The sequence below is a fragment of the Myotis lucifugus genome, unplaced genomic scaffold (assembly GCF_000147115.1).
Source record: "Myotis lucifugus unplaced genomic scaffold, Myoluc2.0 scaffold_11, whole genome shotgun sequence".
Lineage (NCBI taxonomy): Eukaryota > Metazoa > Chordata > Mammalia > Chiroptera > Vespertilionidae > Myotis > Myotis lucifugus.
The window spans coordinates 14,234,322-14,260,165 of record NW_005871059.1 but is presented as its reverse complement, the minus strand read 5'-3'; the positions used below and the strand labels follow the sequence as shown (position 1 = coordinate 14,260,165).

The 25,844-nt window shown below is 35.4% G+C and overlaps 1 protein-coding gene across 2 annotated transcripts in view; it reads left to right on the top strand.

Annotated features, from left to right (window-relative positions):
- Nucleotides 1–25,844, top strand: part of EYA4 (EYA transcriptional coactivator and phosphatase 4) — a 235,782-nt gene that overhangs the window by 106,030 nt on the left and 103,908 nt on the right. The gene's annotated exons all lie outside the window — the stretch shown is intronic.

The window sequence follows — 25,844 nt, the reverse complement described above, 5'->3', positions numbered from 1 at the left end:
TACAGAAGCTTTTTTATTGAATCGGATCCAGCATTACATTAGAGAGATCATACACCATGACCAAGTGGGATATATTCCAGGGATGAAAGGCTGGTACAATATCCGCAAGTCAATAAATGTGATACATCACAAAAACAAATTGAGAGACAAAAATTACATGATCATATCTTGATATAGAAAAGGCATTTGACAAAATCCAACACCCTTTCCTGATAAAAACTCTCAGCAAAATTTGAATAGAGGGATCATACCTCAACATAATAAAAGCCTTATGTGACAAACCTACAGTCAACATCATATTCAATGAGCAAAAACTAAAACCAATTCCCCTAAGAACAGGAACAAGACAGGGATGCCACTTTCACCAATCCTGTTTGACATAGTACTGGAAGTGCTAGCCATAGCGATCAGACAAGAAGAAGAAATAAAAAGCATCCAAATTGGAAAGGAAGAAGTAAAATTGTTATTATTCACAGGTGACATGATATTGTACATAGAAAACCCTAAAGATTCTATCAAAAAACTACTAGAACTAATAAATGAATTTGGCAATGTAGCAGGATACAAAATTAACACCCAGAAATCTATAGCTTTTTATACACAAATAATGAACTCACAGAAAGAGAAACTAAAAAGACAACCCCATTTACCATTGCAACAAAAAAATATTAAGATACTTAGGAATAATTTTAACCAAGGAGGTAAAGGACCTGTACTGAGAAAATTACAGGACGCTTAAAAAAGAGATAGAGGAAGACATAAACAAATGGAAGAATATATCGTGTTCATGGATTGGTAGAATCAACACTATTAAAATGTCCATACTACACAAAGCAGTCTATAGATTCAATGAAATCCCCATTAAAATACCAAAGGCATACTTCAAAGATTTAACAAACTCTTTAAAAATTCATCTGGAATAAAAAAGACCCCGAATAGCTGCAGCAATCTTGAGAAAGAAGAACAAAGTTGGAGGGATCACAATACCAGATACCAAGCTATACTACAAAGCCACTGTTCTCAAAACTGCCTGGTACTGGCACAAGAACAGATATATAAACCAATTGAGCAGAACAGAGAACCCAGAGATGGACCCACACCATTTTGCTCAATTAACATTTGACAGAGGAGGCAAGAGCATACAAGGGAGTCAAGACAGTCTCTTCAATAAATGATGTTGGGAAAATTGAACAGATACATGCAAAAAAAAAAATGAAACTAGACCACCAACTTACACCATACACAAGAATAAACTCAAAATGGATAAAGGACTTAAAACATAAGACAGAAAACCATAAAAATCTTAGAAGAAGCCATAGACAGCAAAATAGCAGACATTTGTCATAGCAATATCTTTACTGATACAGCTCCTAGGGCAGTGGAAATTAAGGAGAAAATAAACAAATGGGACCACCTGATATTTTTTGTAAGGGTGTTAATCTCATCAGGAGGGTCCCACCCTCATTTGACCTCATCTCTAGATACCATCACATTGGAAGTTAGGTCTTCAGCATATGAATTTGGGAGGGATACAAACATTTAGTCCGTAACATATATCATCAACTTTAAGGTCAAGAGTTTATTTATAGTTTTCACTCAAGTGGAATAACACATGTGAATTATTTAAATTGTCATATTTTACTCACATTGTTTTAATACATATTTCAATGGTTGTGATGATGATGTTAGAGAAATCTGCTTGATCAGAACTCTCTGTGTGACTTATTCTGAAATTCTTTGATTTCTGAGGTTATTTTTTTTATTTCTTATGGCTGTTACTATGAGAATTATGCAGAAGACAACAGAAGTTGACTGCTGCTGAGGTGATAGTGATGTCTACTCAGTTTCAGATCTGGAAATGATAGCTATTATGAAGCCAGCTACTTTGATATTATCAGGATCAATGGTATTATGAATGTGAAAGAGTTTTAAGAATGAGCCTACTAAAGTTTAGACTAGTGTCTGTTAGCATTCAGTGTCAAAGTATTATTCAATATGTTTTTAAAAGGGGGTGAAGAAATTGGTTAATCCCGCAAGTTTTTTAAATGCAAGAACATTTATCATATTGTGGCATTATAATAAGTAATAGGAAAATATATTCTAAGAATATAGTAAATACTTACATAGTAATGGCCTTAAATATCTATAGAACTAATGTGTAGTGGAGTAGTGTTTAAGAAAAATTAACTCCAAACTTTTCATTAGACTCAAGTAATTCTCCTATCAAACTCAGTTGTTTATTTAAACCATGAATTGAGCTCAAATCCCTCTTTTCATTCATGATAAACTTGGTTAGGAATAGTTATATATTTAAAGTTAAATTGGTAATTTTTCCTGTATATTTACAATTACAATATATTTAATAGTCTTTGTTTACTAGCTCTTAAGCTGTCTTTTATCCCTCTTTTATTTTTCTTCTTTCTTCTGAGCCTTTCTGAACTGAGGTTCATTTTCTAACAAAGAAAAGGGAGGACCTTTGTATTCTCACAAAATCTGTCTTACAGAAATATCTGAATGTCGTTAAAATAGCAAAATCAATTCTATAGGAGTCAGTTGTTTTCAATCTAATTCAGTGCTGGAACCAGATGATGTTTGAACTAAAGAAATCATTTGGAAAAATTTCTAAAATATCTTTCCACTCTTGCACCATACATTTCAGAATTGACACAAATCTAAACACTCCCATTTCCAGGTCATGTCAACAAATCTAAACTGTTTGTTTTGCAGTAGTTTTCAAAGACTTGAAGCCCATTATCTAGAGTAGCTCTTTTCTTATTAACACTAAGGATGCATTCGCACAAAATGAGGCCCTTCATCAATGGGTTGTTTTTTTTTGTCATTAAGGGGGAGGATAAAGCTGTCTTTTTAATAGTTTTACCTGGGGGACAGATTTCATATTATGGTAATACTTATTATCATTTTGGGGACAGTATTATAAATATAATTATATAATTCTATTTGTTTGTTTATATATTTATATATTGTATTTAGGAACATTGATTCTATATGTGAGATATATATAGTTTACCTGAAGTATTAAGTCTTGTTACTGATATTTTCCTTTCAATGTGGTTTGAATTAAAGCAAATATTAAAGATAAAACAAACCCTTCAGTGAACTCCACTGTTAAATTCATAGTTTTTGTTGACCTACTGTTAATTTTATTGAAGTCCTTGCTTTACCACAGTGAAACTCAATGGTCTGAAACTCATTTGAAAATAATAAATCAAAATGTTCATTTTTTTAAATTTTGTTTTATTGCTTAAAGTATTACAAAGAGTATTACCTATGTCTCCTTTTTTCCCCCTTGACATTCCCCCGGCCTCCCCTACCCCCCAGTGTCTTGTGTCCATTGGTTATGCTTATATGCATGCATACAAGTCCTTCGGTTGATCTCTTAAACCCCCCCTCCCGCCCCCTAACCCTCCCCGGCCTTCCCACTATAGTTTGACAGTCTGTTCAATGCTGCTCTGCCTCTGTATCTATTTTTGTTCATCAGTTTATAATGGTCTTTATTATCCATAAATGAGTGAGGTCATGTGGTATTTTTCTTTCATTGACTGGCTTATTTCACTTAACATAATGCTCTCCAGTTCCATCCATGCTGTTGCAAATAGTAAGAATGTTCTTAGTCAACCTTTTGATCAGAGACTTCTCTTTAAAGCAGAGGTAGTATAGTATACTGGAGGCCACTGGACTTGCATCAAAGGATGTGAATTTGAATCTTGACTATTGAGTATTATTTTTTGTGACAAAAATGTTGCTAAATATCTAAATCTTCAGTTATTTTCTTTTGTGAAATTGAGATGGCAAATCTCTCACAGGATCAAATGAGAACATGAATAGGTGATTCAAAAACTAATTTTGGACTGAAAATGTATCTATACAGTCATCTTTCTATATGAAACACATATAAAAGGAGTCATGCATTTTCATTGGGTTTTTCAGATATCCTAGGTTTTACCCATTTAAAGTAACAAATATTTTCTAGTTGAACATTTTTGACTGAGAATTTTTCAAAAATATTATTCCATATATAGAGTCACATGTATATAATAAAATGTATAGATAGTATTGTTTATATTTACATATTCAATCATTAATAAAATTTGTTGAGAGTAGTTGAGCAGTTCTATGCCATGCTCTTTGCTAGAATCTGTATATAAACTCATGAAAACACAGATATTGGTCCAGTTTTCACAAAGTGTGCAAGAACTAGTAGGAAGACAGGCATTAGACAGGTAAAAACAATCCAACAAATAAATGCATACAAATTGTGACACATGCTATACAGAAAACAAGAGAGTACTACAAGAAAGAATGGGGAGACCAAGAAAGGTCTCTCTGAGAAAGTGAAATTTAAGCTGAGATCTGAAGGATGAGAGATACCTAGTCTTACAGAACGTGAGGGAGAGCATTTCAGGCAATGTAGAAAAAGGGCTCTTTTTGTTTTCAAGGAAACCGACAAATGCATGGTGGCTGGAACACAGCGACACAGAGAATTGTCTGACATAGAGTCCTATACAGATTATAAAGCACGTTATCGAAAATAGCTTAAGGCAACCAGTTGAGCTACATAAGACATGGCTGTTGTTTTTTATTTGACAAATATAGAAACTAAGGGCAAAGGTGGATGACTTGACTGAGGTTACTTTGTCAGCAGCTTATATTAGAGCTCCAGTGTCTGACACCTAGTCCTGAGCTCTTTCTCCTGTGAAAATCTGGCTTTTCTAATGCCCAAGGTCATCATTGTGTAATCAGTTAATGAATTAAAACCATAAGGGGGCAGTTGGACTGTGGAAGGCTAGCCTTTTAGATTCTTGTATTTGAATCATAGTTTTCTATTTTCTTTGCTGTTGGGAAACTCTGTCACATGATGTCAACTATGTCCTTTTCTTTTGTTCTGAGGAGCAACTACATAGTAATTAGCATATTTAGTTTCTTAAGTATGAGTAATCATAAATAGCCTCTGAGTAAGAGTTCATTGGACTGTTGTATTAATATAGTCAATGAACTCAGGTGTGTAGACTTTGATATGTTTTATGACTGTTCAGAATAAAGTTCTTTTGGTCCGTACATAGGTATTTTCCTGATAGATGAAGTTGTGAGGGTCCAGTAGTAGACAGTTGAGGAATTACTGGTGTCTGGGAGGGAAACTGTTTTCCCCATTATTTTGTTGTCTCCATAGACCAAGCAGTAATGTGTAATTATTCCTACTTGTAAAATTGATTTTACATTGGAAATCTTTGCATATAAAATACAACACATTCCTCTGTAGCAAAGGGCAGCATGCTTGCTGCCCATTATGAAAGGTTTGGGTTTCCTAATCTCAGGATTGTTTTGCTATAATGCAACCCATTGCAAGTGCAGATGTCATGTACCCATGAGGAATGATGAAGACTTCATGAGTAATTAATGGAATATGAGAGAAATTCATGGACATCATTAATGAACATGTTGACCAACTTGTTTGGTCAATCAAGGAATAAATGGTCCATTTTTTTTTTGCCAGTTAATGACAATGAATTGTGGAGGTGGTCATAACCTAAGTATTCAGAAATCAGTTCAAACTTCCTCGGGACTTCCTTGCCAATATCTGAGTCAACTTTAGATTTGCCCCATTGTGACAAGTAGTGCATTGTGACAAGACTCATCTGGTCTGGAGGATGGTTCTGACCCTCTTCGGATAATAGTTATAATTTCATGTGCTAAGCATGAAAGGAGAGAATTTGAAACCATTTTAGGGAGGAGCCAACCAAATAGCTAGGATTTTGACTGGTTCACTTGAAAGATGAAGGTTTGGAATATACACTGAGTGGCCAGATTATTATGACCACCTGACGTTTGTAGGCAAATTAGCCATAATTTTGTGTTGAAGTTGTAGAGGGTCAGACCATTATAAATAGGGAAGCAGATTGTTTACCACAACAGTTACCCAAGCACAGGAACACAAGGATTGGACAGTCGAGCATTGGAAAAAAGTCATGTGTTCCGATGAATCACGTTTCCAGTTGCATCATGCAGATGGCAGTGAGAATTTGGCGGAAACAGCATGAAAGCATGCACCCCAAATGCATGAGTACAAACAAGCTGGTAGGGGCAGTGTTTTGGTTTGGGGCATGTTTTCCTGGCATGATTTGGGCCCTTTAATTCATGTGGAACAACATCTGAATAGCACAACATACCTAAGTATCGTTGCTGATCACTTTCATCCTATCATGTTGATGGCGTATCCCAATGGAGATGGCTTCTTCCAACAAGACAATGTGCCATGCCACGGTGCTCGTATTGTGCAGGAGTGGTTTCAAGAACATGAGGGAGACTTTACCTTGCTTAGGTGGCCCCCACAATCACCAGATCTCAATCCAATTGAGCATTTGTCGGACGAAATTAAAAGAGCCATCAGGCACCTGGTTCCACAACCATCAAATCTCACAGAACTGGACAGTGCTATTCAGTCGGGCATGGTGTCAGATTCCTCGCATCACCTTTCAATATCTCGTGGAGTCAATGCCAAGAAGAATCGCCGCAGTATTGAAGGCAGAAGGTGGCCCAACGAAGTACTGATGGGGTGGTCATAATAATCTGGCCAATCAGTGTATAATAAAAAAGAATGGCAATAGTTGGTCCATTTTATAGTTCACTCCTGTAGTCTGTTATAGCAACCTTAGATCTATTAGGAGACAGTAAAAGAGTTCTTGTGGTGAGTCTGAGATGCTATAAAGGAGCTTTGGCCTTCTTGGGAAAATTTCCCTGAAACAAAAAGCTCCTATGGAAACCATAGATGAGGTGTTGACTTGTATTAGGCTCTGCCTGTGTTGGAATGCTGGTGAAGATGATCTGTTAGAAAATGAGAAATTGACCCGAACAAATTCTAGGAGACAAATTCTAGAAGTCATACCATTTGCCTTGGAAAATTCCAATAATTATGTTGAAATAAGGATAGAACTTTAGAGATGTTATCATAATAGTTGGGAAGTAAATACTCTCAATTAAAAGAGACTCCTCAAAACAATCACTGCTGTGCAAATCAAGCGCGAGGCATTCAAAAGGAGTGAATACCATAGCCACAGACAAAATGGTTATGGCTATTAAGTCTAAGCGTTCCTCAAGCTGAAATAGATTATGTCAGTGACACAGATCTTGCTACTCAATAAAAAACATTCATTGGATGGGCTGAAACTTTTAGAAATTCATATGATTGAGCCCTGAGCCAACTGTCAATCAAAACTGAAAGTAAGTGCACCTTGTTCACTAACAAGGAACTGTTCTCTCCCTCAGTGATCCTAGATTTTTCCCTCTCTCTCTACCACAACTTCAGCTTCTTTAAGGAAAAAGATATAGGTTAGTAATGAGGCTGAGGTCTCCCTGTCCTGATTGTGGGCCAAAATTCATAGGTGCTCATCCAAATGGTATTTAAGAAATATTATATACTGGGGAGCTCTGGGGAGGGGAGGGACTTCTAAATTTAACAAATCACTATTCTACCCATCTCATAGAGGGACGGGATGACTAAATTCAGTGAACATGGTTTGCAGGGTTTATAGTCAGGGGAGGAAGCTAATAGACCTTGCGGGGAGGCACATTGGGCCAATTCAATGTAGCATTGTTGTAGCTTTCACTACTGAGTTGTTCGTGTTTGCACTGTAAATGTTTGTAAAATTCAGCAGGGATTCTCCTGATCCAGAAGAGCTCCATATAGATATGTTTGGGGCCCCACAACCCTAGTGACCTCTTTGAGCTTCAAGTCACTATGAGTTTCCTGATTGGAGCCTCTGGCAAAAGTAGGCAGCCTCCACCTAGAGGTGTCACTTGGAGTTCTGGACTCATCCCATCCATGACATGGATACCAGGTACAGTCCTTTAGAGTCAACTGGAAATCTGGCCCATGGAAGCCTTGTAACTCCTCAGCCTGATATTCTCATTTTGGAGTGGTTCTGCTCATAGTCAATGCATAGAAGGTGAGAAGAGCCCAACAAACCTGGATTGGCAAATGGAAATAATACGGTCAGGAATGCAGTTGGGCTGATACCAACAACATCTTCACTTCACATGAAAAAGTGGCAGCTCTCCCTTTGGGGAAAGTTTTATCCTTGTGATTCACAGGAGGTTTTGTTAAGTGCCTGGGCCTGATTCAATGATAGATTGGCTAAATTGAAACCTAATGATATCCACTGGGCTGCTGTAGCTGTTCAGCATGACCATCAGCTATGCAGAATGGATATTGTCTCTGCTCAGTATGCAGAATTCAAGGCAGTTCTCATAGTACTGGCCAGTATTTCCCCTAATGAATCTTGTTATATATTTATTGTCTCTGGGAATATTGCCAGTGACCTAGTTGTTTGGTCTGCCACTTGAAAAACTACCAACTGGCAGATTAAAAACATCCCTCTCAGGGGCCGCAAGCTGTGGAAATGGTTAAGCTGTCAGGGTCATTCATGAAGACACTTATGGTGAGCACCTATTCTCAGATGAGAACCAACTGGAATCAAGCTGCTGGTTCAGCTGCACCAACCAGACTGCCGCCATTGCTGCCTAGATTCATTATTGTACTGAACTTGCATCATACCCATAGCCACAGGCACAAAGTAAAGCACTATGTGTCTCAGATGTAGGGGTGACTGGCATTGAAGATTGGTAACTCCTGCTAACAGTGGACCTGTTTGTCTCAGTGAGGGAAGACGTTTAATGGGTGTTTACCGCTACCATCCTGGACAGATCGAAAGCATTGGATTCCCTCTAAGGCAGTGGTTCTCAACCTGTGGGTCGCGACCATCGGAAAACACATATAGCATATCAGATATTTACATTACGATTCATAACAGTAGCAAAATTACAGTTATGAAGTAGTAACAAAAATAATTTTATGGTTGGGGGTCACCACAACATGAGGAACTGTATTAAAGGGTCGCGGCATTAGGAAGGTTGAGAACCACTGCAGGACTATTGGTAGTGCCTCACTGCTATTGACACTTTCTCAGGCTATGGTTTTGCTGGCCCATTTCAATCAGCTAACTCCAGCCACACCATTGTGGCCCTTGAAATTGATCTATATAAGTCTGACAGTGATGCACCTTCTATCCCAGAAGCCAAGGCTGATAGGCAAGGTATTCAGTGGCCCTTCTCTGCTTCCTATCATCCACAAGCATTTCATGAAGACACTTATGGTGAGTACCTATTCTCTGATGAGCATTGGAACAGTTCCTTAAAATCAACTAAATGATTTATTGTTGAGCATTGGAACAGTTCCTTAAAATCAACTAAATGATTTATAATGCTGCCTCCTTGATCACATTCTAGTCCCTATTCACTAGTAAGACAATTTTTGGTTACTGAATCCAACTGGTCCGTTAGGGATAATTTCTCAGCCACTTCCTGGGTTATAATGAGGATGAAAGGGGTGAGAGTTTATATCAAATTTTATGTTTTGAAAATGTGATATGTCATCCTATTTCTAGACATAGATGAGTCTTTCTTTCCCCCTAATAGCTACCCTAGATAAGCCTGTTTGTTATACCTTCTCGGTGGTGGTCTAGTAAAAAAAAGTTGGAATAGAGGGTTCAAACTTATTCTAATTCAGCCACTTGAATTTTCTTGTTGGATTGAATCATCCTAAATACTAGTAATATGGATCACTTGATTGAGTAAACTGCTCTCTTGAGTCCCCTCAGAGTGGATCTTGTAGGCAAAGTGGAGAACATGTGGCCTTGGCCCTCTTGCTCATGACATTTCCGGATGAAAGGTCTATGTGCAAGTAGGAGATGATTGGAAAGAGAAGTTGTAGCTACTGAAACATGACACATGATTTTTTAGTGATGGGGGCAGAGCAACAAGTCTGAATGTGTGGCTAGAAAACCTTAGAGGTGTAGTGGTTGGAGAAACATTCATGGTTTTTGTCTTTCAGAGCCACTCTTAGGACCTTCCTCTTGAAGGAAAATGCCCTCCAATACTGTTAGAATACTGTTAAATTTAACTGACTTCTGGTCTGGTACCCCCAACAGCTCCCACATGATTTGAACAACATTTTCTTTAACCTTTCCAAGTCTGTAAACCACAGCAGAAGTGACCCATCTCCTTCAGCTCTCATGCAAAGGGCTCGCGAACACTTTTAGATGTCTTCCCCATCTTTCTCAGAGCTGTTATTCATTCATTCCATGGGGCAGATAAATGCACCTGGTTAATGGTGTGGACAAGCAAAGATTGAATGACTGGTCACAAACACAAGACTAGACACAGTTATTGAAGCTTTCTGGGAATTTTAAGGCCCATCAACTGACCTAGAAGCCACGTTGGAGGCACCATCCACCTGTGCCTTCCCAACTGATGTCAATTCTACTTGTAGGGCCCCAAGAATTGTAAAAAATACTTTATTTCTGTTGGCTCTGTGCACCTTGTAACTGTACTTGTATAGAACACTTTTATGTTAGGGATATCATAATATGCTTCACGTGTTTAAGGATGATAAATCATATACGTGTCAAATATGGACCTCTGTCCAAAATAAAGCTACTTTTGGTCACTCAGGGGCATTTCATGGAGGGGTAAACTGACTCATAATTGTGTGCCCTGTGGACCATGATCTCTATCTCCAGTTAGAAAAGATGATAGCAAATTTGTCCCAATTTTAGCTGAAGTAACCAATAACAGCACCTTGGCCCTGGAATGCATTCAGCCAAGGCACAACTCACTAGCCACAGTTGTTATAGATGACAGAATTGTCCTAGAGTTCCTCCTATAGGGCACATTGGTATCTGCAGACCAGGTGGAAAGGTCAATACAGAAACATAAGGATAAAGCCATCTGACCCTCTACAGGCTGACTTTGATGGCTTATGAGATTTGTTGAGCTGATTTGGTCTAGTACTCTGGAACACATGGTTGAGGTCAGTTTTTCAGGTTGGTCTAACCCTGCTGCCCACATAAATTTAGATATAGAGTTGGAGGAAATGAAGAACCCAATGACTCTGGTTTCTAGCTTTATTTAGAAGGAAAATATTGGACATTAAAGATAAAATTAGTGGAGAAGTAATAGAGCCTAGCACAAAGTTTGATATGGTTGTGAGATATTTATATAGAGATATAAGTTAGGAGTATCTGAGCATTTGGAACTCAGCTGATAGATCTCAGGAGGTGAAAAAAATAGGAATCTGAAGCATATAGATGGTATTTAAGACATAAGAACACTTGAGTTATCTAGGGAGGAAGTAGAGAACTTGAATAGTTTGGGGCAGGACATGAATTTTGCCAATAGCCTCACCTCCACCCAATTGGCTTTACTCCTTCAGATTACCCACTTGGCTCTTGATGTACTTGGATTTGTCAGCCTTAACAGAAAAAGAAGGAAGACTATTAAACAAATGGCAAATGTGATTACTGCACTGATTACTATATGGTGTTTGTTATACAGTGGTATAGACATAATTTGCTAAATGTTTATTGAAAAATAGGCTCTTAGGATTTGGATTTTATATTCTAATATAGATATCATATCAATAACCTGGCTAAAGAGGCTGTTATAAATCTGTGGTGGCTGTTTAGTTTTGGTTCCATATGGTCTTTTTCAAACCAACAATTTGAAAGCTTAGTATACATAAAAAATTTTAAATTACTTTCCTCTCCATTCTCTACGGTTTTAAGTTGTCAGAATTATATGAGTGTACTTTTGGTTTTCTTTTGTTCTCCTATGTTGGCTCTGTTTTCTCTCTAGATTTCTAATATCTTTCTTTGGGATTTTTCACAAAGCCGTCTTATAGTTACTTAGCCAATAATGAAAAGTAGCAGGGAATGCTATACATAAGAGCCTGGAAGCATTCTATAAATTTGGAGAAGGGGGGGTGCTTGATAGATTACTAGATAATATACAAAAAACGATGTGGGGGAAAAGTGAAGAAGACTACAAAGCACCAACCTTGTGCTGCTTATGGGAGTGAATAGTCAAGGCGGATATGAAGGATGCACCCCATGGAAGTGCAGTAACTGACTTGTTTTTTCAATTTAAAAAATGTTTCTGTGATTTTTACCAAACCTAAGAATTGTCATGATTGATCAAATTAATCTTGTTTTACATATTACTTTGAAGGATATTCATGCACTTAACGAATACTAGTGTAGCATCGACACCGTGCAAGTTACTGCTGTAATGTATCAGCTGTCAGCAGTTCATAGTAGCTTTGCTTTTATCAGAATGTGGGGCAGGCCTCATTGGTTGCACTTAAATCACTGAAAGGTAGACCTAAGGCAACTACATAGAGTTTCTAGAGGTCTAAGTGCCACTTTCAGGATTTTCAAATGCAAGAGAAAACACGCGTTTACCCCAAATAAGGCTCTACTAGCTTTTAAAAACGTCCAGTTCCTTTGATTTTGGCAATGTTATTAACTCATTTGTACCTACAGGGTAATGTCATAATACTTAGCAGCATTAATGGACAGCTGTATGCCCGATTTTAAGCAGGGGACATGAAAACATTTAAAGTTAAATGAAATACATTTGGTAGATGGAGTCTTTGAAAATACGTAGTTCACATTGAAAAAATAAATACTGTACCATTGACACTCTGAGATGGAAATCTTTATCTCACAGTTGGAGAAATGGATGATTAGAAAGAATGGTTTATCGATTTCTTCCAAGTCATTTATTAGTTAGTGGTGGTACATTGAGACTTGAAGGGCATCCCAACCATTATCTGTTTATAGATGTTATTAAGAAAACATGGCTGCAATTTCCCCCTTTGTTTAATAGCCTGAAGTAAAGATGTACAATTTGCTTTTATGACTCCAGGGACACTTTGATGCCCTGATGTATGCTGAGGTAAAGATCATATTTCTCATCAGAAAAATTGTAGATTTTTGTACTCTTTAAAAGTTGAAGCTACAGATATTTATTTTTGATGTTTATATTTCCCTTATTTACAAAGTTTTCACCACATATTGCTCGTTGCTCCTGCTACCACCTACTGTCCCCACCCCCAAAGATTGGGAAAGAAAATTACTCTCCAGCCAGCCCTCTTTACTTCATGAAGAATTTATTTTGTACTCTTCAGGGTATTAGGTATGGTCCGTTGGGTCTCTATTGTACAGGAACAGACATAGATGCTGCTTCAATGAATGTTTCTTGAGCTCTTGAGTTTAGAAAATATTGAATGACTTCTAATCCCTTAAGAAAGTAGCCATTTCAAAAGCACATTCTGTAGAACTTAAGAATTCAAATTTATAGCACAATACTCAAGAAGCTCTAACTGCTTGAGATTTGACTGCAAAGGAGACATCCCTTTTAGTGATCCTAACCCTACCAGGAAAGAAGAACTGAACTGTCAGAATGGCATCTCTAAAATAATTAATCGACATGTTTTATTAACTCTGATAGAGCCAGGCAGCTGTCAAGTAAGTATTGGCATCACAACCTGGGCTGAAATGTGCTGCAGGTGGAACGTTTGAGCTAATCCAGTTTCGCAGCAGCAGCAGCAGCAGCAGCAGCCTTACTGTGGGGAGACAGCGCCGTCTTCAGTTCCTAAGGGCACTGAGCTTTCTGCAGTCCTGCCCAAACCTGAAATAGGTAATGACTTTTCACTGAGTCCCTTTCTTGAAAATGAAAACGACTTCGGGAACCACTTGTGCTACAAATGACTTCGAATGAGGTATTTTTACTTCTTGGCTCTGTACGTCTTTATTTTGAACTCTTTGCCCCACTGTCATTTAGAGCTAGACTGTAAAGATCAAGAAAAGAAAAAAAAGGGAGGAAAAAGAAATCATCCCAGAATTATGCAGACAATTTAGAGGCAGTAATTCCCATAATGCCTGTAAATGCTAAATGGGAATGTTGTAGGAGGAACTTATGAAATGAGTTTAGTCTTTCTGTTGACATCTCTGAGACACATTTTGAAAAGGATGAATTGGAAAAGTTGCATAGTATTGTTTTTCTTTAAAGAAAACAATCCTTTTTTATAAACCATAAGATAAAAGAGAACCTCAATGCCAGAGAACAGACTTGTTTGCATTATCCCTTTTCTTGAACTTAACAATTCTTGTTTACTTCTCATTTCATTAGAACCTAACATATCTCTTCTTCTGTAAAAGGCTTTATGTTAGAAAACATTTCACACAAAATAATAACCTCTTTGTGAGCGTTTCTAATTGTGTGTGTCCATCCCTTCACCTACCTGAAATACAAATACACAAAAGTCTAATTAAATAAAAATGCCTATCATTATCTTCCCACTTTGTCGGCATTGGTGTGTGTGTGTGTGTGTGTGTGTGTGTGTGTGCGCGCGCGCTTAGGGGAGGAAGAATATTTTGTACTTAATGGAACGATATAATAATGAAAGTGAACTCTTACAGACCCTCTCCCTCATCCAAAAGAGAAAGCCAAAAAACCAAAATGAACAAACAAATAACATGAAATATTTGGTTGGACACTTTAACTGAGTACCCAAGCTTATTTAATCCTTATATTTAAATAAGTCCCATTCCTTAACTTGCCAGGAGGTATTTTTTTCTACAGAAATGTTTTGCTTCAAAAGAATTAAAACTAAAATTTGCTTTTAGGAAACTTGAGGCTGGGATTTAACTCCCTGCGTAACTGCACCAGTGGTTTGTGAGTGTGTCACCATGGCAGCAGGTTGACAGCCTAGCAATCAGGATAAATGCTGTACCTTAGATTCCACGGAAAGACAGGAGCTGCTGATGGGGGCCACCTCTAACAGCAAGTCCTCTCAGTATAACCAGAAGGTCGTGGAAAGCCATTGGTCGGAGCCAAGAGTGTTTACTCCCCAGGTCTCCTCCTCGTTAACCTAAATAACTGCACCACTTGGGAGCCCGCAGGCTCCTGCCAGAGCAAGGTGTTTTCAAGGCTACCTGCATGTTGGTTAGAGACAATAAACCTCTCAGAGTGTTCCGTAATCCTCTAACCGCGTTTCACTCGCTCACACTGGAGAGTGGAATTTATTGGCTGTTGAACTTCACACACACGCGCACACACACAACTTACTTCCAAATAAAACTGGAATTAGTTTCAGGTTTTTGGACTTTGAATGAGGTAAGTTGTATTTAGCTTTTGATTGAAGCGTTATAATTATTATTAGTTTAGGTGGTAAGTGATACCTTTAAGTATAGGCAGTTCTAGCTCAGACAAAAGTATTAGTGAGACTAAGTCGTATGGATTTTTCTCACTTTGGGCACCAGGATGATAGAAGGAATATGTACATAAAAATTGAGCAAGTAGGTTAATATAGAGAAAATCCCTACTGCTGCCCATGCTGAAACTTGTAAATACATTTGTCTTTAGTTCATAAAATTTAACTGCTAGAATTTCATTATGTTCATGCTCAAAGCAATGCAGGTGATGCAATAATTGATCAATTACACTTTATTAGAAACTGTTAATAGTTGACTTTGAGTAGTTTTTCCTTATGGGGTCGTGCTGCAGGATTTTAAAAATTAATACCAGCTATTTAAATGAAAGGCTTTTAAAAAATAATTTCTATTTAGAAATTTTGTGCTGAGTTTGGATTTTTCATTAGATTGCAAAAGTATTCATCTCAATGAGAAGTGTTTTATATTTTTATGAGAGCAAATATTTCTATTTATGAAATGTTATTATTTTTTCCAAAACTATAAAAGTAAGATCAAGTTGAATTTTAAATTTTTTAAAAACTATTTACTTCTATTTGGTTTTACCTTTGTTTGGATGTGCACTTAAGATGAGCTTTGATTTGAAAGCTTTATATGGAAGACCTTGGTAACGCTGGTTTAAATTGTTTAAACACATTTTTGTACCTTTGAATCTTATGAAGAAAGAGTGTGAATTGCTGTTTTGCTGCAGCAAAGGGTTAAGATGTGGGTGAATTGTCACAATAATTACGGTATCTTAAAGATTTCTTTCATCCATGAGGAGAGCTTTGCTCTGTTGGTACTATTACACTATTCTTGTGAGAAAAACACAGTTCAGGAGGAGAAAATATCCTCTAGTTCTAAGTGTCTGTGAAAACTGATTTACTGCCAGAGTTAGATTGTTTAGAGAACCTGTTTGAAGAAAGGGAAGATGAATTATCACAGCCAATAAGTTTTCCAGTTTGGTTTCCAGGGTCTACTGAGCATCAGTCAGCACTATCCAGTTTCCTGCTCCTTTTCTTAGTTGCAGTTACTGTTTTCTGAATCCTGCGTAATTGAATAATGATGTTGCACTACCTTATTTTGCTTATTGAGTGTTCATTTTTTTTTGTCAAAAGTTTCCTACGCTATAAAAAGATTATTTGTCAAAATGGCAACAAAAGCAAATACCAATAACCATATAATGTTTTGTGTTATAACTTCTTAAAGAGAGGAAGGGTAGAAGGGTGGGAGAGAGGGAAGGAGAGAGGCCAATTTTTTTTATTTAGTTCTACTTTGATTTTTCTCTTTTGTCCTCCTAGTTCTTTATAAAGTGCTCTTAGACTTTTCGAAATTGTTTGATCTGACTTTTTGAGCTCACAGCCACCCGCAGAAGGAAGGTGGTTGTGTGTGTCCGGGGCAGTCTCACATTTTGCTTTGGGGAAATGGTGCAAGCCAATTTTGAAGGCAATGCAGCTGTGAAAGAAATACAAAAGCCAGATGACTTCATAAGTGTGTATTGAGGAAACCAGGATAAATTGTCCTTAGAACCTGCTCTAGCCATTTTAATTGAGGTCAAAGAGGAAAAAATCGTAAGTATATCTCAATTATTTATTAGGTTTATCTAGAAGGAGACCTTCACTGCAGACAGACCTAATCTATAATTTCTTTACTGTTTAACCCTTGCGTTTAACCACTGTGTAGATCCATTTTACATTGAGATTGCAGAGGGTACTTCCTTCTTCATGATAAACAAGTATTTAGGACCACAAAAATTGTGAAATCATCTGACTAAATGTAACTTGCATCTAATGAATATCAATTTTGGCACTTTTTTATTATAAACTTTTTGTTTATAATAAATTGCATAATTTTTACTTGAACTTGCACAGTTAATGGGACTATTTCTTCTAACCACATATTTGTTTGTATGAAATATGCCTCCCATGGAGCTGTTTTATCTTATGCTGTTAGCCTTGTAAGTGATTCAAAATGTTACTTCGGTTAGATAGAAAATCTACTCAAACAGAAATTCTATAACTTGTATTTTTTTAGTGTGTAATTATACTATAATCTGTGTTTTATTAAATCTGCTAATGAAGAATTTCACTTAGGATTAAAGCCTAAGAAAGTTAAATTATCAGCTTTTTATAACAATGATTATGCAAGATGGATTTATTATAAAACTACTTTAGAATAAATTTGTAAACTCAAAATGTGGCTAAAATATTGTAAAAATATCAGATGAAAAGGCAGCATGCTACAGATCCATTTTTTCTGATTATATATACTTTAATTTAAAAAACATAAAACTTGCTGCCAACACTCCAGAATTTTCTTTTTATAAAAGTTGCTGTTTTAATGGAATATCAAGAATCTAAAATTTATAAAATTTAAAATATAAATCTTTTTACATACTTCTTTTACCCACATGCTGTGTCAGAAATATTTACATCATATAAAACCATCTTTAGATTAGTTTATAGATTATATACTGATATATACTGTTCAATTTAAAATTGTCTTTAGCATTTTATTGTTTACATTTATCCATCAATTTGCTTTTAAAGTTAAAGGATTTCTCAATTTTCCTTAAGAGTAATTGTGATACCAGTGGTCACATGGGAAGTGTTTATATATTTGTTGAAATACATTTTAAAGTTTATAGATATGTATTCAAACCCAAGAGAGATTTTAACAGAAACTTTTACTAAAACTATTAAATATATATTAAACAATTATATATTAATAAACCAGACTATCTCTATATTAAATATTATTGAAATTGAAACGGTTAGTTATACCTAATAGACAATGATATTAGGTGCACTAGAGTATATTACATAATGATCGATATTTATGCTTTAAAACAAATGATAGCTAATCTATGCCTGTGGCCAAATTCTTTTGAAGTTTCATGACTAAGATGAGCTGAATTTGTTAAGTGGTTGAGGGCCGTGTTGTCTGGGGGCCTGTTGTGCTTGGCAGGTCATGATAAATGGGGAAGTTGTTCTTAACCTTGTGGTCAAAGCATTCCAATATCGTTTAAAAAAGGAAAGAAAACAACAGAAAGATATAGAAGACATTGCCAAAAAGTTAGCAAGATTATCTATTTAGGGGAATAGGAGCAATTCTGAAGAATATTTTTTAAAGCATTATTTGTATAAATTCATATTTTCACTTGAGTGGAGAGAAATCTAAAGCTAAAGATTTTTATATTGAATACTGGTGGGATTATTCTTTTCTGACTCAGTGAGAAAATGCACTCAGTGAGGTTAGCAATTTGAATTTCATTGCAGTGGATTATACCAAATTAGCATTTGTATTAGATCTTGGTTTAGAAGTAAATATTCCACTTTGCTTTTTTTGTTGTTTCAATGCTACTGTCTGTCTTGTGGCACCCAGGTCTGCAAAGAAACATGTAAACAAAAAGTATAAAGGAGATGAAGCTACATGGGTAAATATCTCTTAGGTGTTTCTAGTACACATTGCTGAGAAAAAAATTTCTTTTAACCCTCATCTTTCAGATGCAGAGTATTACAGCTAAACAGTCTAGTCCTGTTCCAAACCTGGGGGGAGTGGAGGACTTTCATATGAGCTGTAACATGATATGTTAAGGCATCTTATGGTTCCTTTTGTGGCATTTTAAGTACTGTGTTACCTTTGATATAGTCCCTTTTGGGTAATAATGAAAAACGTACCATTAGAAAGAGTTTGAAAATTTCCGGAATATTTCATACAGTATATGTGGAGTTTATGGCAGGTGACAAAGGACTATGACATAATTAAGGAGAAAATATGCTTCAGAATTTTAAAAGCTTATGTGGTTTGACTTTGATTTACTCGGTATATATTGCACATAAATAATTGTGCTTTGTTTCCGAGTCATTGTTATACTTTGCTTTTTAAATATATCCAACCTTGCAATGAACTCTCAAATAATTTGAACACTCTTGTGACAGTTGTAGTTACTATAGGATTTTTTTTTTACATTTAAAAACGTGCTTTCTCCCCAGTGTGTGATTTTGTATAACATCCCTCCCCTAAACCTGGGTCCTGGAAATGAAGGTCTGACCCATGGCAGTCCAATGCTAGAGGAGTAAAATAATTTCTACCTTAGGTTTTTGGTGGCAGATTTTTACTTATTAACCTTCTGCCCTACTGTTCACAGTGTATGTGTTTATTTTATTACTCTTGCAGTTAAACACAGAGTATTCAATTGTATCTTTTTACTTTGTCTGTGTACAGCAGTAAAGAAGGGTTATGACAATTTTTCTTTGAACTGAAGTAGATGCAGACTTCCAGTTATGCAGTAGCATTCTCTTACTGTTATAATAAATAGGTGGTAGCTTGGGCTTTTGAGAACTGATACTCAGTGTAGGGGATGGGGTTGGGGAAGAAGCCTGGGTGAGCAATGATTAAAAAAAAAGTTGAAAGCGGATATACTAAGAAAAGGGAGCAGTGCAGAAACTTTCTTAGCTTCATGAAAAGGATTTTAGAAATGTATGAATTTTAGAGCTGCAAAATTTTTGTTTCTGAGAAGGAATGACACTTTATAAAAATAGTTTTAGGTTTATTTAGTAGTTAGACTTTTACAAAGTCTATCTCTCACACTTTAGTTTTTTTTTGCCACCATTTGGCAAAATGGCATTTTACTCATTTAAAGCCTCTCAAATTTGTATGGGTGTATTATTAAAACTCTATCTGACAAACTTTGTGTTCTAGAGATTTTTTTTTATGCTTTGAGTTTTTAGAAGTCAGTAACTGAATTGAAACATAAAAAGTGTAAAACAGGTCTTGTTGAGAGTTGAGGAGACGTTAGTTGAAGCCAGTTTCGACAGTGTCTCCCTTAGTTTATATGTTTGTGACTACAACACAGTAATTCTATGCCAATCTCAACATAAATTATATGTATGTGGCTGCACAAATACTTATAGGCTATCTCATTTAAGTCTGTATGTATTTTATTCTAAGTTCTGTTAACATGTAAATTTAGAAAATAAACATATATTTTTGCAGCTGTTCTCAGTGAACAAACATTAAAATAACTTTTGGCAAAAGCCTCTGTTGTAAAAATTATATATTTGGTTGAATATTCCAACTAGTATTATTTTGACTCAATTTTTAAATTAATTTGTATACCTACTTTTATATTTTCTTAGTTATCTTACTTACATGCATTCTGAAGTAAAACAGAAGTGAGGTCTTTTAATTTGTATTTATTTAATTCTACTGACTAGAGAACAGGATGATCTGGGGAAGCCCAGTAAACTCGGAGGAGCAGTTGGTTCAACTAATTGAAAAAAAGTAAATGTGTTAGAAAGGGTCATCTAATTGAAATGTATTAAATGAGAGCATAATTTACATTACTAGAATAAAACTGGAATAATTATAAGAAAACACTTTTTAATTTCATTATATAATTAAAAATTCAAATATGACCAACTTCTAAGTATTAGAAAATATGAAAAATGCCAAGTAGCAAATGATACTTCAAGAATCTCTTGTTTTCACAAAGTCAGAACCTAAAGATAAGATATTCTGCTTTTATCAGACAATTATTTACAATTATTTTATCTAACTCAGTCATAAATATATTTTATAATATGTACATTAACACAAAAACTAGGCATTGATATGGTACAGTATTGGTATAAATATTGACTCAGTCAGATTCACATTGTAGCATATTCACATTTAGTATAACCAAAGTTGACAATAATCTGATTCACATTATATTTTCTACACAGTTCGGAAAAGAAAGATTTTCTAAAATATCACCTGTAAAATTATATGTGATAAGTCATTCATTACATTAGCACACTTTCACTTTTAAAAGTTTTATCTTGGATGTATAGTTGCAGAATTGATCTTTCATTTTCATGATATTGTATAATTAAGACTTAGTCATTAGTTCATTTCAAAACAAAATGAAATTACAAGAGAGGTCTTTTAAAAATGTCTTCTTCCATTATTCAGTCCATTAAATTGTTTTATTCTCATTAATACTTCAGGACTTATAAACAGTGAGATTAAGTAGAAAATAATTGGGATAATTGGTTCCAGCTTTTTAAAAAGATGGAATGATAAGATAAAAGAAACATTCTTTTCTGCAGATTTCTTACGAGTTAATCATGTTTTTCGTTCTTACAAAAGTTAATTCATACAAAAGATCATAAGCTCAAAGCACCACGTGGTTAGAAAATATGAAATCTTTTAAGGTGAGTTTTATACTTGAATATCATAGTTATGATGCAAAACAGTCTAGAAATTACATTTTTACCCATATTTTTGAGATATTGAAAGTTTTCATTATTCCAAATAACAAATACCACATTCTTTATAATTTATTTTTAAAAGTACGTGGATTTTTTCCAATTACAGTTTATATTCAATATTATTTTGTATTAGTTTTAGGTAAAAAATATAATTTCAGTTATTCATGTATATACAGCCCCCCAAAAAACTTAAAAGAGTGAATGGTATTGTCAAATAAGAACAAGATTTTTTTTTTTACCATTGTCTAACTAATGTAATAACATTGACCAATCTTCTCTACCCATTCATTCTGATTTATTTTCTCTTGGCACTTACCACTGCTGCCATTATATTCATTTTACCTGTTTACTTATATACTGTATGTCTTCTCCACTGGAATGTATGATCCCTGCAGACAGGTTTTTGTTGGTCTAAGTTAGTGCTATTCAACAGAAATATGGTGCGAGCACATATGTAGTTGAAATTTTCTAGTAACTGCATTAGAAAAGTTGAAAAGAAACAAGGAGATTTCTTTTATTTAACCCAGTAGATCTAAAATATCATTTCATTTCTCAATATAAAAATAATAAGATTTTTACATTTTTTTCATGCTTAGTCTTTGAAATGCTGTGTGCCTTTTGCACTTATAGCACATCTCAGTTTAGACTAGTCATGTTGCAAGGTCTAATAGCCATGTAGCTAGTGGTGATTCTCTTGGTCTGCCCAAGTCTAGTTTTCTCCATTCCTAGAATGGTCTCTGATATACCCAATGCATTCAGTAAAGCCTTGTTGAATGAATGGATCTTGCTATTTCAGACAGGAAACAAAAAATGGAAGTTGTCTTTCATATTAGATGTTTTTGGCAGTTGTTAGGGTGGTGGATCCTAGAGGTATTTAGATATTTTCTTCAGAACATTGCTTACTGGTGCTTGGTAAAACTGATTTCTTCGGTAGTCCAATTTAAAAGATTTGTTTCATAGATATATTAACAAGAAGTAACTGGTAGGTTCTTTAAAAAGTGTTCCTTGGAACATTAGTTTCAACTCTTAGTTAAAAAACAACTAACAAAAGCAATAGGCATATCTAGCATGAAAGAGAAAGAAGGGCTTGATGCATAGCTTTCAGTTCAAATTCCACCCCTCTTAGCGTTGGCTATAGAACATTGGACCTTAGGTGGTTTATTTTGTTGTTGTTTTGAGCCTTAGTTTTCTCATTTGTAAATGAAGGATTTAATCCATCATACCTGTCTTCATAGATTAAATGTGATTACATATAAATAGTCTGGCACGGTGAGTGAAAAAGCATAATTGGTGGTACTTATTATTAAAATGTAATAAAAACTGAACTTTTAAATATTAAGACTTTTGCATCTTAATTTTAAACATTTCAGCTTATATGTTTATGAATATTAGGTTCTTAACATGTCCTGGTTATAATGCCTTCATAAATCTGGATTTGAAATTTATTGTAGAAATCACTTGCAGATTAATTTTTCTGGTTCTCAATATTATCATCTGTGAATTGGAGAAAAAATAGTATCTACCTAGCACTGTGCCTGGCATATGACAAACACTCAAAAATTTTAGGTACTATTCATTTAGGTAATGTTCATTCATTTATTTTTAAAAATTCAGTGTTTTGAAACATTTATATGTTTATTATAATAGTTAAATTTTTAATTCTTTTTCATCTTGCTTTGATGATGCATGTACTTTAGTAACATTAAGTAGAGTTAAAATTCATGTTAATGCAACCACTTAAATGTATTTAACATGGTCATGTTTTTTGCCCACCTCCTTGCGTGTTTTATGAAAACTAGGATTTGTATTTAAATTATAGGATGAGATTTTGTCTCATTTCTTGGCCTGCATGTTTTAACAGTATTCAAAACTATATTGGTAGTCATTGAAGAAAGAAGGTTCTATATATTTTGTAATAATATTCTTTCTTCAATAGCATATATGTTTCAGCACTCACCATTTAATGAAGTGTTGCTGATCTCTCAAATGAGAGGGTGTGTTCAAATTTAGGTAAAACTTTCCATTTGGCTTCTAATTTCATGTTCAAGACACTATAAACATATAACTTTCTTAATGATTCATTTAACTTTTCTCCATCGATTTAGAAATAAGGTAAGGTTTTAAAGTATTTTAAAGTCATAAGAACTTTTTTTCAGTTTTTGGTATTACTAAAATTTTTTTTCAAGGATGGATTAAAAGTTCAGATCATATTATACTTTATACTTTGCCTCAATTGATAACAGTGTTCTGACACAGAATTTGACAAATATCTGTCAAAAACATTCTCTCAACTCCCCATGGTTCTTTACCATCTCTCACCAATGAATTGAATTATTCACTTAGTAAATGAATGGGGATTCTCTTAGCCCATTCGTGTTGCTGTAACAAAATACCGCAGGCTAGGTAGTTTACAAACAACAGAAATTTATTTCTCATAATTCTGGAATTTAGAAAGTCCAAGATCAAGACACTAGCCTGCTTGTGTCTGATGAGAGTCCGCTTTCTGGTTCATTGCCATCTCCTTGTTGTGTCCTCGGTGGTAGAAGGTTTAGGGTGTTCTGTGGGGGTCTCTTTTATAAGAGCATTAATCCCATTCAGAAAGGATCCACCTTCATGATCTAAACACCTCCAAACACCCACCTTCCTTATCTTTGAAGGTTAGAATTTCAACATATGAATTCTGGGAGGGCACAAACATTTAGACCACAGCCAGGAGCACCTACTTAAGTTTAGGGATGTAGTGATGTACAAGATCATCTCTGCTTTCATGGAACTTATACTTTCTCTCCTGTTGCATTTGGCTGTTATCTGTCTTTCAGCCCTCATCTTGTCCTCCTCCCATACTATCTTCTTTTTTTAAAATATATTTTTATTGATTTTAGAAAGGAAGGGAGAGGGAGAGAAACATCAACTATGAGAGAGAATCATTGATTGGCTGCCTCCTGTACATGCCCTACTGAGTGTCGAGCCTCCAACCCTGACCAGGAACTGAACTGTGGCCACCTGGTTCATAGGTCAACACTCAACCACTGAGCTACTGCAGTCGGACATCCACACTATCTTCTGTACCAGGGATGGGAGCCTTTTTTCTGCCAAGGGCCATTTGGATATTTATAACATCATTCATGGGCCATACAAAATTATCATCTTAAAAATTAGCCTGCTGTATTTGGTCAAACATTTAATTACTTCACTCCTAATGCCTTGGCAGCAGCAGACCATATGATTTCATGGCCCTTTGCAGCTCGTGGGCTTGACGTTCTCCACCCCTGTCCTATATCATCTCTACTCAGTCTGTTTCTTAAAACCCTTAAATGGTCTTCATTGGATCAAAATTATATTCCAGATTCTTTACCATTTATAAGGTCTTCATGATATGGTTCCTCACGCAAACCTCATGATGTTGAAATACTTGCCTTTCTTTGAGGCCTATATCCTTTAAGACTTGGTTCAGAAGTTTGTTGCCATCCCCATCTTTCTTTGGCTGGGTTAGATTATCCTTTGAACACCCACAATACTGAATCGACCTCTCCTATAGAAGTCATGGTATCCCAAATATTATTCTTCCCTCATTTGACCATGAGCAAATGAAGAAAGCCCTAAAAAGAATCATTTTGAATAATGCACACTTCTTACAATATCTAAGAGAATATCTATACTTCAATCTTTTATCACATATTTATTAGCTATGGATCTAGGACTCTATGGGTACTAGATAATAAGTAATCAATAGATGTGTCCTCTACCATTATAGTTACTACTCTGAGAGAAAATTAAAATAATCAGAACTTTCTGGTAATTATGTGGGCAATGATGTTTTGTGTAGCTATGCGTATTAAAAATTTGTTCTTTGTTTTTTGAACCATAGGAAGCTTGTCTAGGTTCTGACTCTTGCTTGGGTGTATATTTCTAGTGTGCATATGTGCTCTGGAGCTTCTTCAGTCAGTCCCCAAGTCAAGTCATCATAGTCTTGAGGAACATGACATTCACTTTGAGATGATTTCTACATATTTATTGGGCAGTTCCTGTAGATTCTGGTGATGAATCATAGGAAAGAACCAGTGGGCAAGAGGGTTTTATTCTGGTATCCTTCCCTTTCAGTTTTTATTTTCCTTGGACAAATTTTAGTGAACGTAAGACTTTTATGGGTTTTGTAGTGACTTCTATGTTGACATTTTAAGAAAAGTATTTTTTTAAACTAATTACTCTTAGAAACATTTCTTCACCCTTTCATCTCATGGTGCTGAGTTCCACGTAATGGGCATAGAAAATGTTACAAATAGGATCACCTCTTTGCTAATCAGTTTCATTTCACATTTTATAAATGTGCACACAAGATATAAATGAGATAACAGTTAATCAAGCAAATAATGGGTTGCCCACATTGTGAAAATGTCTGGGCTTAAAATTTATAGCAAAAGACAGATTTTTTAATGTGTAGGGGTTTTCTGTGTGTTTGTTTTTAAGCATTCTTCTAATCAGA